Consider the following 12,500-nt stretch of genomic DNA (forward strand, 5'->3'; position numbering starts at 1 on the left):
ATTGCATTGTCATAAATGACTCCACCCGAGAGAGGGGGGCGGGCGGTGTTGGGGGAGGAAGAGTTAGGTGAGTGATTACTACTATATTTAGAGGTGACGTTCGCTGCAATGATAAAGCGGGAACGAACGTGGTTCTCTGCGAGGCTGGAGTGCGCATGCGCTTAGAACGAAAAGCTGGCCAGCCAATGCCGTCATTGTTACCTGAACATCGCTCTTGATTTAAATCTGTACCTGGGCGAACTGATGGGCTAAAAATTCAATGAGATCTAGTACGTTTTTAGCTGGTGGGTGAAAGCATTGGTTTATTTTCTTTGCTTACTTTGGACTTTGAGAAAAGTGGCATTAATGTTTTTGTTTAATTTTGAACATGAATATTTAAATAACTGTATATAGATACATCCTTTTCTGAGTGAAGATACCTTAACGTGGTGAAAAGGTTTCTGTATCGCCGTGATCAGCAATGCTGTACTAGTCAGACATCCCATACTAGGTTGGTTTGCTGTGAGCGATCAGACTAAACTTCAACATCACCAATCCACAGGGGCCAACGTGGTGATGAAAATGGCTAAACCCCAGACATGACTAAGGAAATGCCTGAGGCCTTTGTCATGCAGTGGACCAGACACGGCTGCAATTGTTGTTGTTTATAGATACATAAAGATTCAAGTAACATAGGTATATACTGCAGTTTGTCAACAATGGTCCGTATTACGTAAAAGGGTTGGCGTTTAAGTTATGTATACTTTTATTTATTATTATTATTATTATTATTATTATTATTATTATTATTAAAAGCCAACCTACAACCTTAGTTGGAAAAGTAAGATGCTATAAGCCCAAGGGCTCCAACAGGGAGAAATAGCCCAGTGAGGAAAGGAAATAGGGAAATAGATAAGCTACAAGAGATTAATAATTAATCAATATAACATATTTTAAGAATAATTACAACATTGAATTAGTTCTTTTATATATAAACTATGAAAAACTTAAACAAAGAGGAAGAGAAATAAGATAGAACAGAACGCCCGAGTGTACCCTCAAGCAAGAGAACTCTAACCCAAGACAGTGGAAGATCATGGTACAGAGGCTAAAGCACTACCCAAGACTAGAGAACAATGGTTTGATTTTGGAGTGTCCTTTCCTAGAAGAGCTGCGTTTATGTATACATTAAGCATCTATAGAAAAAATGCATCTTTCCTCTATTATTTATCTAAACTTATACACATCAGGAGGGTTTATTCATATTTGGTTGTATCAACAGCTCATCGCAAATGGATGAAACTTTTCAAATTTGATTACGTATTGCCAGTGGCTAAATTACTCTTAATTTGCATTCATAATGAAGGAAAAGTCATAATGGTAGTTTTGATTATGAGTGCAATAGGATTTTCTGATAGAATCGCCCTAATGAATTTACATAATGCCTACTTTGCGTAATTGATAGTTTTTATGATGAAATCATACTAATTGTTGTATACGTATGTATACTTTGTGTATGTCAATATGTAGGTGTGCAAATATTTCTGTATTATAGACACATTGATGGAAAAATTAAAATTTCAATAGGTCCAGTGTCGTCATTGGTATTGGATGTTTTTTTATCAACTTTGGCTATTATTATTATTATTATTATTATTATTATTATTATTATTATTATTATTATTATTATTATTATTATTATTATTATTATTATTATTATTATTGAATAGCGCAAAAGTCATAAAACTCATCTTGTGTCCTAATCTATAACAGTGAACAAAAAAAAAAAAATTCTCTGAGGGAATTTCTTGAAAAGAGAAGGAAAAAGACGAGGAGCAAAATTATCTAGTGAAGAAAGAAGGGCAAAGGATTCCGTAGGAATTGAAGTTGAGTAAATTTTTAATTATTTTCCTGATGGAAAATATAAGACATAGTTGTTTGATTAAGATTTTTGTGTAAACATCAACAACCGGTGGAAAATATAAGACTCGGTTGATTAACCAAGACTTTTATTTTGATAATGATAATATTATCATTAATAATAATAATAATAATAATAATAATAATAATAATAATAATAATAATAATAATAAAGTAAACGTGGCAAATTACATCCTTTTCGGTAGTTACATTTTTATCAGTTAATCTTTGTATCAACAACAACAACAACAACAGCAGATGGAAAATATAAGCCTTAGTTGATTAACCAAGACATTTATTTAATAATGATAATAATAATAATTATATAATAATAATGATAAAGTATAAGTGATAAATGACCTCCTTTTCGGTGGTATATTTGTATCAGAAAATTTATACAAGTTACCTCTACATAATGTCAACGTAGTAACGACCGAAATAACACCTGAAGATGACTTGGTGAAGAATTAAATTAACATGAATCATCGTCAGTAATTACGGTGATTATAAAAGGGCAATTCTTTTAACTGTCATGAAACCAATTTACCCGAATTCCAAATCCATCCTCACACTCCCATTCAAAACTCTTCCATCAGTAATGAAGGCAATTTCTCTCTCTCTCTCTCTCTCTCTCTCTCTCTCTCTCTCTCTCTCTCGTCTTCAATTCATTAAAAGAAGTTTTTGAAGGGTTATTCTCCCCCCCCCCACACTACAGGTCACCCTGTCTTTCAAATTCGGCGTATCTTCATTAGAGATTTTATTTTAATCACTTGTTAATTTTCTTTTATATTCATTGAGTTTTTGTTGCACGTGCTTTGCGAAGTCATATTCATATATGATGGGTAGTTTCATTCATATGTCGAATTGTTGTGTCTTCTTGTCTCTGTCTGCTAAATTTACATTCATTTGTATCTGTTCATTTGTTGATTCTCTCTCTCTCTCTCTCTCTCTCTCTCTCTCTCTCTCTCTCTCTCATATATATATATTATATATATATATAATATATGTGTGTGTATACATATACACACATTTGTATAGATATATGCATATATGTCTGTATACATATACACACATTTGTATAGATATATGCATATATATATATATATATATATATATATATATATTTTGTGTGTATGTCCATACGTATGTGTAAGGTTCATAGTCAGTAGTACAATCATATCCCAATACATCTTAAATATTTTGAAATTTTGAATTAACATTTGCTTGTAAAGGAACCTCACAATGCCATTCTTTCCAAAAAAAAAAAAAAGAAATATTAATTACACGTCTGATAAGGAGAACTTACCAAGTGCGTTCTTCAACAAAAAAAAAATATGCTGCTAATAGTAACATTGCTCAGTAAATAAACGATCGAATGCATATTGTTTTTTTGTGGCAGGAAATCCGTCAATGACGTATATTAGTTTCTATGGGAAAAGCTGACATGTAGGGGGTCGGGGGAGGGATACCTACCTAGTCCCGTTTAAGAGAAAGGAAAAGAATTAAAAACTTTGTATCTTATAAAAGCTTAAAGGACGTTTCCTCTCAGATGACATCATCGTTAATCTTGAAAAAATATTAAGAGAAACAGTCACACACATGTATACATTTCTCCACTTTGTATCATTATCATAATTCGTTCATTTGATAATTCCCATGAATGATAGATTATTATAGCATTTTATTCCTAAACTAATATTTATCTGAAGGGCACAATGCATTGTCGTGTGTATCAATTCGTTTTTCGTGTTTCTAACTCCTTAATTGGTTTATCCCAATTTTTTTGCAACACCGTTTCATCTTCGATCTTTTTATCATTTATTCGTAGTATGAGAAATATAAAGCTTTGATTATATTATTCTCGTTTATATAATCCTTATAACCGCATGAAATATATATGGAAATCTTGATCCTACTTTTCTTGTGTGCGCGCGCGCGCACACACACACACACACACACACACACACGTTTCCCTTTAACCCCATTCAGTATAATGACGCGCATGAAATTACTATGAATTATTTAAAGACATATTTAGATGAATAGTAAAAAATTCAATTTTAAATACGCTTTATATAAAATGAAAATTATTTATGTAACAATATATGTGTATACATATTATAAATTGTAAATGTGTATTTCGTAATAAAAGATAAAAAAAAAATTACCATGAATTACAAAGGGAAGTCTGATTTAAAGGGGTCGCTATTTCTAGCTTAGAAACCTTAGTAATGTTATGGAAATTGTTAGTTATTTGTATTTAAGGACATAATAAGATTAGTTTCGCGTAATGAGAATAGCCATGATCTTCAATATTGAAATTACAAAGACTTGTGCTTTAACTTAGTTTTTTATTATTATTATTATTATTGTTGTTGTTGTTATCTTTTTTAATCATAGTCTACACTCTACAGTGACTGATGATTTATAGTGTAGGGTTCTAGGTTACATCCAGCTTCCTTAGTAATCCATCACTTGCCTCACTATATGAGCTGTTTCAAGTAGCACGCTCATTTGCACAAGTCCTGGGGTTATATTGGCTCCTGCATTATCAAGATCCCTTTTCAATTAACTTACGTATGGTCCCTAGTGCTCCTATGATTTATTGGCACTACTACTACTATATTATTATTATTTTGTTTTGTTGTTGTTATTAACTAAATAGAGCTTAATCATCTCATATTTTTGTATGAGATTAGGATGGCAAGACTTTCGTAACAATTTGAAGTCCGGAATGACGAATTCTTGCTCATTGGCTGAGCACGAACATGATCCACGTCGTTGGGTATTTTCGGGAACTGTTGTCAGACAGCGGAAATGAGAGAGAGAGAGAGAGAGAGAGAGAGAGAGAGAGAGAGAGAGAGAGAGAAATTCCTTCTATATGATAGAAAACAGAGGAAATTCATAGATCAGAAAGCAAAAGAAAGAACAAATTTTAAACATTACAATTTTACCTCGTTGAGGATTTCTAATTTTTATCTTTGTTTTACTGGTATGAAAGTCTAAGTGATATAATACGTTTAATATTATCTTTCTATCTCCTCTTTTTCAAAGTGAGCCCCACGTCAGTTGACTGACCACCAATCGCATGATTTACTTCTACGGTCAAATGAAAAACATTGGGAAAGAGTTTTATTATTGAAGTGCAAACAGAGGAAAATTAATGAAATCTTTTTATAGGATAAAAATACCGGACATGATAGAGAGAGAGAGAGAGAGAGAGAGAGAGAGAGAGAGAGAGACGTGGGAGCGTAGAGGAAGGCGTATAAGGTCACATTAGTCGTCCTTTGCTACAATGAATGAGCTGCGTTTTGTAGTTCAGTGATCCTTCGGCGCAGGAAGGCAAGACGCCAACTCGAATCTCCTTCAAGAAAGATTCTTATACTGTTTGATTCAGATTCTCTCTTACGCTCTTTCTGGAGGTTAGTGGATTTTACTGTATGTCTCGAGGTGAATATCATTTCCATTCATCTTGAGTTATTGTGTGACGTCGAATATACAGGTATAAAAACTTAAGAAGTTGGAAATTATCGTTGGCTAACTTACTTCTATTTAACGTTGCGTTGCGATACAGATCGTTATTTCAAAGTTTATTGGTAATTTTTAATTTAAGGTATTTTTAAAGGATATGTCAGCGTCAGTTTGACTAACTGTTCATATGTGTGTGTGTATATATATATATATATATATACATATATATACATATATATATATATATAATATATATACATATATATATATATATATATTGTATGTGAAAATGCAACAGCGTCATCATGCAATTACTGCAGTTATTATTGTTTAAAGTTCTTCTTTTTGCATGTAATTTAATTTATTTTTTCATGAATGCAAGTCAGGAAATTCTTTAAAATATTTTTCTAGTTAAGTTAAAGTTTCTTCCAAATAAACAAAGATAATTATCATAAATTTTTTTATCTAATTTATATATGGCTATGATTCCCGTTGTCAATTTGACGCTAGGTTTCATTACGAAATCGGTCAATGTATAGTTGGACACAAGAGTTCCTGACACGCCTTGCTGTGAGGAAGTGCACCCTGTCACACCACAACTGCGCGGCGAGTTCTTGTATGCAACCTCATCACCCACCTCGTACGCAATCTTTCCCTACAGTATCTGTTTAGTTACTCCCCACGCAGTAACGGTGTGACAATTTGCATATCCTCATAACGAGATGTGCCAGGAATTAATGTGTCCCACTGTACCTGCCCCTGCCTCCCAAGGATCCTTTAGATATACTCGAAGTCTATTCAAAGGACCTTACTGGCTCCCAGTCTAAATCAGTACAAGCGAAAGCCTCAGATTAGATTCCACTTTCTATAATAATAAGGGCAAGAAACTGTCAGGGCGTGGGGCTAGCAACCCCATCCTTAGTTAGAATTTAGATGCGCGTAAACACAAGAGTATTCCATTCATGAATGATCTCCTCAGCAGAGAAGAGTAACATCTCAATAAATAATATAAAAAAAAATACAATGAATCATAATAATGTTTCATAAGAAATGGGCAAATTCTGTTGTTTTTTTCTACTGATAAGAATTTCATGAATTTTCCTTTTTATAGATTTTTATAAGCTCTTTACTTTCTACCGTTTAAGTTTTTATCATATTTATCAATATAAATGTTATCGTTGCTCGTTTAATTTTTATTATTATTATTATTATTATTATTATTATTATTATTATTATTATTATTATTATTATGAGCTAAATAAGTTTGAAGAGCTGAAGGTGCCTGATACTTGGTTTTGTAGTTCAATTAAATTCGCAGATTTATGATATAAATAAATTCTAAATTCTAAATTTGTTTTTTCCTTTTAAAAATTTAGATTACAATCTATCAACGTCTATCAACGGCAGAAGGTTAAGCGTATATACGATGTATAATAATATCAATTAGATTTATAATCTTTTGAACATTTACTAATAGTTTATTTTTTAAGTTTTTATAAATATATGTTTGAAGATATAACTTATCACTGCCTATATTAATCCTTTTGGTTCGAGATACTGTAACTGATAAAGAAAGGCTAAATGACACGGGAAATAAGGTCATCTCTCATAATTTGATATGACCTCATTTATGTTACACATGGGAACAATCACAAGTTTTCGTGACTCTTTCCTGTTTAGGGAGGGGTTTGATAAGCACCTGATAATTATGAACACTATTTTATCCCTAACATATGTTTCTGGGGCATTTTCTGTATCTATTGCACACACTATTTGATTGTTAGAATTGTGGTTTATATTTTATCTGTGGAAAACTTGATCAACAAATAAAAAGATTTTAGAATTCACTCGAGCATTAAATTCTAAATAGTATTATATATTTTGGTAACTAAATTTTCTGTTATGCCAAAGATCTATGCTGGGTTGAGCTAGGTGTGTTCCCCTAAGAGGGGTAGTGCCATCAGTACACTTCACGCGGTGCACTGTAGCCATTACTTGGTGGTCCTAGCATTGTTCTTCCACCCAGCTACATCTGATTTATATCCTTCTATTTTACCTTCGTTCCCCCCTTTCTTCCATTTTGCTGTCCAACCTCTTTTAACTTAGTGTAAGTTTCTCCCAGTTCTAAATGACCTCACAGACCCCAGCACCGGGCTATATAGCACGAATTCATAAATTCTAAGGTCTGCTATATAAATAATTTAAGTGAAACTTGTATCAGATTGGATTATGGTTTTTCAATTAGCCACCTTTCCCTCTCCTTCATCTGTTTGTGTCTTGAGATTTGCTATTTTTAAAGGTTATTTAAAGGTCGCTCATAAATGGCAGAGTGCCGTAGACTCCTAGAGGCCGGATAATGGACTTCAAACTGACCATATACACACATGGATCATCGCCCAAGCCTCTTCTCCGCGCAAGCTAGGGCCAGGGAGGGTCATGCAATAGCTGCTGATAACTCGGTAAGTAGGAGCTCTCCCAAACACCACCATCCTTAGCTCACAAGGATGGTGAGGTTGCAGACACAAGAAACTATCGAGCTTGAGTGGGTCTCGAACCCCAATTTAGCAGATTGCAAGACAGGGACGTTTTCAATAGGGTACCACAAGGTTGAAATAAACCGTATGTTAGGTTAAGTCTTATAATTTTTTATTAGAAGTTATCCATTCCCGAGGAAACACCCCCTAAACAATAAAAGTGCGAATGGAACTGTTAAAGTAAAGGACCAGTGTGACTGTACTCTTCGTCATGTCACGAAAACATGAACCAACGTCGTGAGTCATCGTCTTTGATCTCGCAATTCATATGCTTATTTGTTTGTTAATTTGCGCGTTTAAACCGGGCATTTGTATTATCAAATTTTGTATGCCAAAGACGTTCAAAAAATTAAATACCTAATCCTGTAGATATAGGACCAAATGGTGGGAAGTAGGGAAGAGCAATGAAAACAACAACAATGGTGGTGATAAAGCCTTTTGTCCTACTTATTTGTACTTAAATATCATCGCACGCTTAATGTGTAATCAGGATAATTAGTGATTCCTTTCAAGTTTCTCTTCGTCATTTTACATGATGTACAAATTACCGTATACTGTACTCTAAAAAATGTATACTCGTAGGGTGGGTTGGTATTAATGCAAACTATTAGTACTGGAACAATCGCTTTGATGATGCATACGATACATCCTGGATTCAGCTTCATTGAAACTGCAATGCTTCCTGTAGAGTAGATGCCAGCAGCTCGATGATCTCTTGTTGCGCTATTGCCTTAGGCAGTTTTAATCTTGAAAGTAATTAGCATATGAATGAGAGCAAGTGTTTTACATTTAACTAAAGCATGTTGCTATCTGTTAACGATTTAATCAAAGGCCAAACTTTCCTACAAAACGCAGACCCGTAACCTCATTTACGATGATTTGTGGTTTTATGTACGAAGGCTGATAACGGAGTTTTGACCCAAGAGTAACGCAAAACACACAGGTGTTTCTTTATCCACTCCAATGAATCATAGCAATATCCCCCGCCTACCCCTTCCCCCCACATGAGAGAGAGAGAGAGAGAGAGAGAGAGAGAGAGAGAGAGGAGAGAGAGAGAGAGAGAGAAAGAAATATGTCAGGTGGAGTCAGGGTTAGTGTTTAAATGTGGGAGTAAGCGACAGGGCCCTGTATGGTCGTTCTCATCCATTACGTCATCGGTTGGCATGCGTGACTGCAGTTGCAGAACGACTAAATTATTCCTTAACATTTATATTGATAATTTATTTTTATATGTTAGTCCATATCTATGACTTTTAATGTATATGAGAATACCATAAAGCACATTTGAGACCTCCTCGCTTGCTGAGATTTCTGCCAGAAAAAAGGAGACATTAATGCATTTACAACCTCCAAACTTGCTGAGATTTGTCAAAAAAAAAAAAAAAATACATACTCGACTGAAATGACTGAAATGATTAGTCTCGGATGTTGCTGTAGGTGCATATTATATCTTATAAATAACCAAGGAAAAATCAATTTGGGTTTTGGAACTAATGTGGCAACAATTGATCATTGCTTTGCGATTCAGACAGTAAACCACAAAGATGAGGAAAAGGGAAAGTTAATTTTCCAGCGCATCGTTCTTTTAGAAATATTCAGTTTGCAGCAGCTGTTGAAATATTTTTATTTTTTATGACTAGTGAAGTAAAAGCTAACCTCAAATTCTGATTCCTATCACGTTCCCTTTAGGCCGTAAATTTTCTCAATTCATTTTGGGCCTCTCTCCTATCTGTAAAAGTAGCAGTAGCAGTAGAAGTATTAGTAGTTGTAGACATTAAAGGTTTGATATGTCTAGGTTTGGCTGAAAGAAGGCGGGAAGGGTAAGATAAAAAAGATTTTTCAGGAAATTCAACAATAAGAAAAGTGCATAGAGATTATAGAAACTTTGGGGATGACCTATGTTCACCAGCATTGCAGGTCAGACATTTCATCATTGCTTCCACTACATTGGGCATTGCATTTTGTGGTGACCTATTGGAAACTTCCCTGCCGGGCGATCTGCTGGACTGAGGGTTGAGTGCCGCTCATGCTCGATAGTTTCTTGAGGTGTCTGCAACCTCACCATCCTTGTGAGGTAAGGATGGGGATTGTTTGGGGGAGCCTATAGGTCTACCTGCTGAGTCATCAACAACCGTTGCCTGGCCCTCCCTGGTCCTAACTTGGTTGTAGGATGATATGTATATATGGTCAGTCTCAAAGGTATTGTCCTTGAATCTAAAGTATTGTTACTGTCCCTTGTTTTTGCCACTCATGAGAGAACTTTAAATCTTTAAATATTTAAAGGAGTGTTCATGATTATTGTCTCTTATTCGTCATAAGACATTTATTTACTGCTTAGGGGTTACAATATGTTTTATTGATAATTGGAAACAATTGAATTATTCAATTGTTTGCAATGGTACTTCAAGAACGAGAAAACTCTGTATAGGTATTGAAGACTATGAACGTACATTAATACGTTTTGTACTATCATATATACAATTCCGTGCTACATGACACTTTTGAATTTGCACGTATTTTGGTTTGTCAAACTATCAGGTTATCAGGAGAAACAGGCCCACGTCACACTGACTAATATGTAAATCGAAATTAAGTTTGTCACAACATACCACACTGACTAATATGGGAATCTAAGTCAAGTTTATCACAAATTAGGTAAACTTTAACAGAAGACTACAAATTTGTGTGAGTGTGTTTGTGTAACGTATGAGAGTTATATATAATAAAGCAATTTAATCGATAAAAAGGATATTTAATCGATAAATAAGCGTGTGCTTCGACATATGCAAATCATTTCAGTGTGTGGATGACGAGTCCTGTTAGATGCAAGAAGCGGATGTTGGCCACTTGATGTTTTCTAGTATTTTTTGAAGAAATGACAAGAGTATGTTTGAATGGAATGGAGCAGCGTGAAAGGGCGAGAGTTATGTAATAAGAAAATATTATAAATTCGTGTACAAGGTCCCCCCACTCTCTCTCTCTCTCTCTCTCTCTCTCTCTCTCTCTCTCTCTCTCTCTCTCTCTCTCTCCTCTCTCTCTCTCTCTCTCTCATATATATATATATATATATATATATATATATATATATATATATATATATATATATATATATATATATATATATATATATATATATATATGTATATATATGTTCTCTGATATATCCTTATTCATGTCAGGGATTTGGCCAGTTATCAACACCACGCACGCCAACTGTGGATTGGTAATTGCGGCAGGCTATTGTCTTATCGCTCAACAAACCAACCTAGTACGGGTGGCCTTACTAGTACAGCCAAGATATTAGTTTGCTGAGTAGGATTTTATTTACTGAAAAATGAGTCACCGCTGACTATAATATCACTTCGTATTTGTCTAACTTATTACTTACAGGAAAGTCATTTGATAGAGTTATCTCTTAGGTGTCTCGTTATCTCGAAATCGTCAGTTCTGACTCACCTCTCTCTCTCTCTCTCTCTCTCTCTCTCTCTCTCTCTCTCTCCCAGAGGCACTTATGCCATTATTTTATCTCATGGTAGTTTGTATATGCGTATGCAGGTGCGTACATATAGGCTATATTATAGCTGCAATTTGCACTCCAAATATAACATGGTGATGCACTCCAATAAATTTTTTTCTCTCTCTCTCTCTCTCTCTCTCTCTCTCTCTCTCTCTCTCTCTCTCTCTCTCTCTCTCTCTCTCTCTCTCTCTCTCTCTCTCTCCTATGTTTCCAATAAATTCTTTTCACATTGCACGTTTGTATTGAATCAGAAAGTTGTTTATACGTTATTCAGCAAATATGTAAAGACAATGAAAAAGGTTAAGCATGAAAAAAATAATTTAGCAACCATATGTATGGGGATAACAAGCTTAACTTGTGTGATTATAGAGGAATATGGCTCCTCTCTCATTGTAGGCTCGTAATGGATGGTCTTGAGACCAATTGGAGAACTTGTTTGTAGTTAATGCTTGTCATTCGTATTCACTGTGATCGTTGTAGTGAGTCTAATGCCTTGTAGACATTGTTCTTGTGATGATGATGATGTTAATAATGATATTCGTCGTAGTAACAGCCATCTAATTCATAATCACCGTAGTTATCAATATTTGTAACATTACAGTCAGTACGAAAAGAAGACACTTATACGAAAAACATAGATATCATTACAAGATGAATGGCATGAGATCGCGAGAGCTAAACGAAAGGGACGCAACTTAAAACCTAGGTAGAATTTAATCATGAAAGTCAACTATGCAATGAAGGGTGACATTCTATGAAGGCAGCATCTCAAAAATATCGAAGATAACCATCTATGACTCCACCAGAAAGTTGAATACTTGGAGGAAAGTCTATCTTTCCTGCAAGGTTGAATCCAAGATCTGACAGGACTGACTTCAGGCACTGATTTCTTGACATCTGGGCACCTAACCCTCGCCTTAGTTCTACCAGAAGGGATTAATGTAATGAATGAAATAGAATATGAAAAGATTTCAGTTAATGGGGTTGAAATTATTGTCGGAATAGAATTTTAATTGGCGGCTCTACTGGATAATTTTAGTATTCCATGGAGCAAGAATCCAAGGCAAGGTTACGTAATA

General features: G+C 34.5%; 1 protein-coding gene across 4 annotated transcripts in view; it reads left to right on the plus strand.

Annotated features, from left to right (window-relative positions):
- LOC137644044 (uncharacterized) overlaps positions 1 to 12,500 on the plus strand; it is a 285,405-nt gene that overhangs the window by 220,468 nt on the left and 52,437 nt on the right. The window lies entirely within an intron of this gene.

The sequence above is a fragment of the Palaemon carinicauda genome, chromosome 7, assembly GCF_036898095.1.
Source record: "Palaemon carinicauda isolate YSFRI2023 chromosome 7, ASM3689809v2, whole genome shotgun sequence".
NCBI classification, from domain to species: domain Eukaryota; kingdom Metazoa; phylum Arthropoda; class Malacostraca; order Decapoda; family Palaemonidae; genus Palaemon; species Palaemon carinicauda.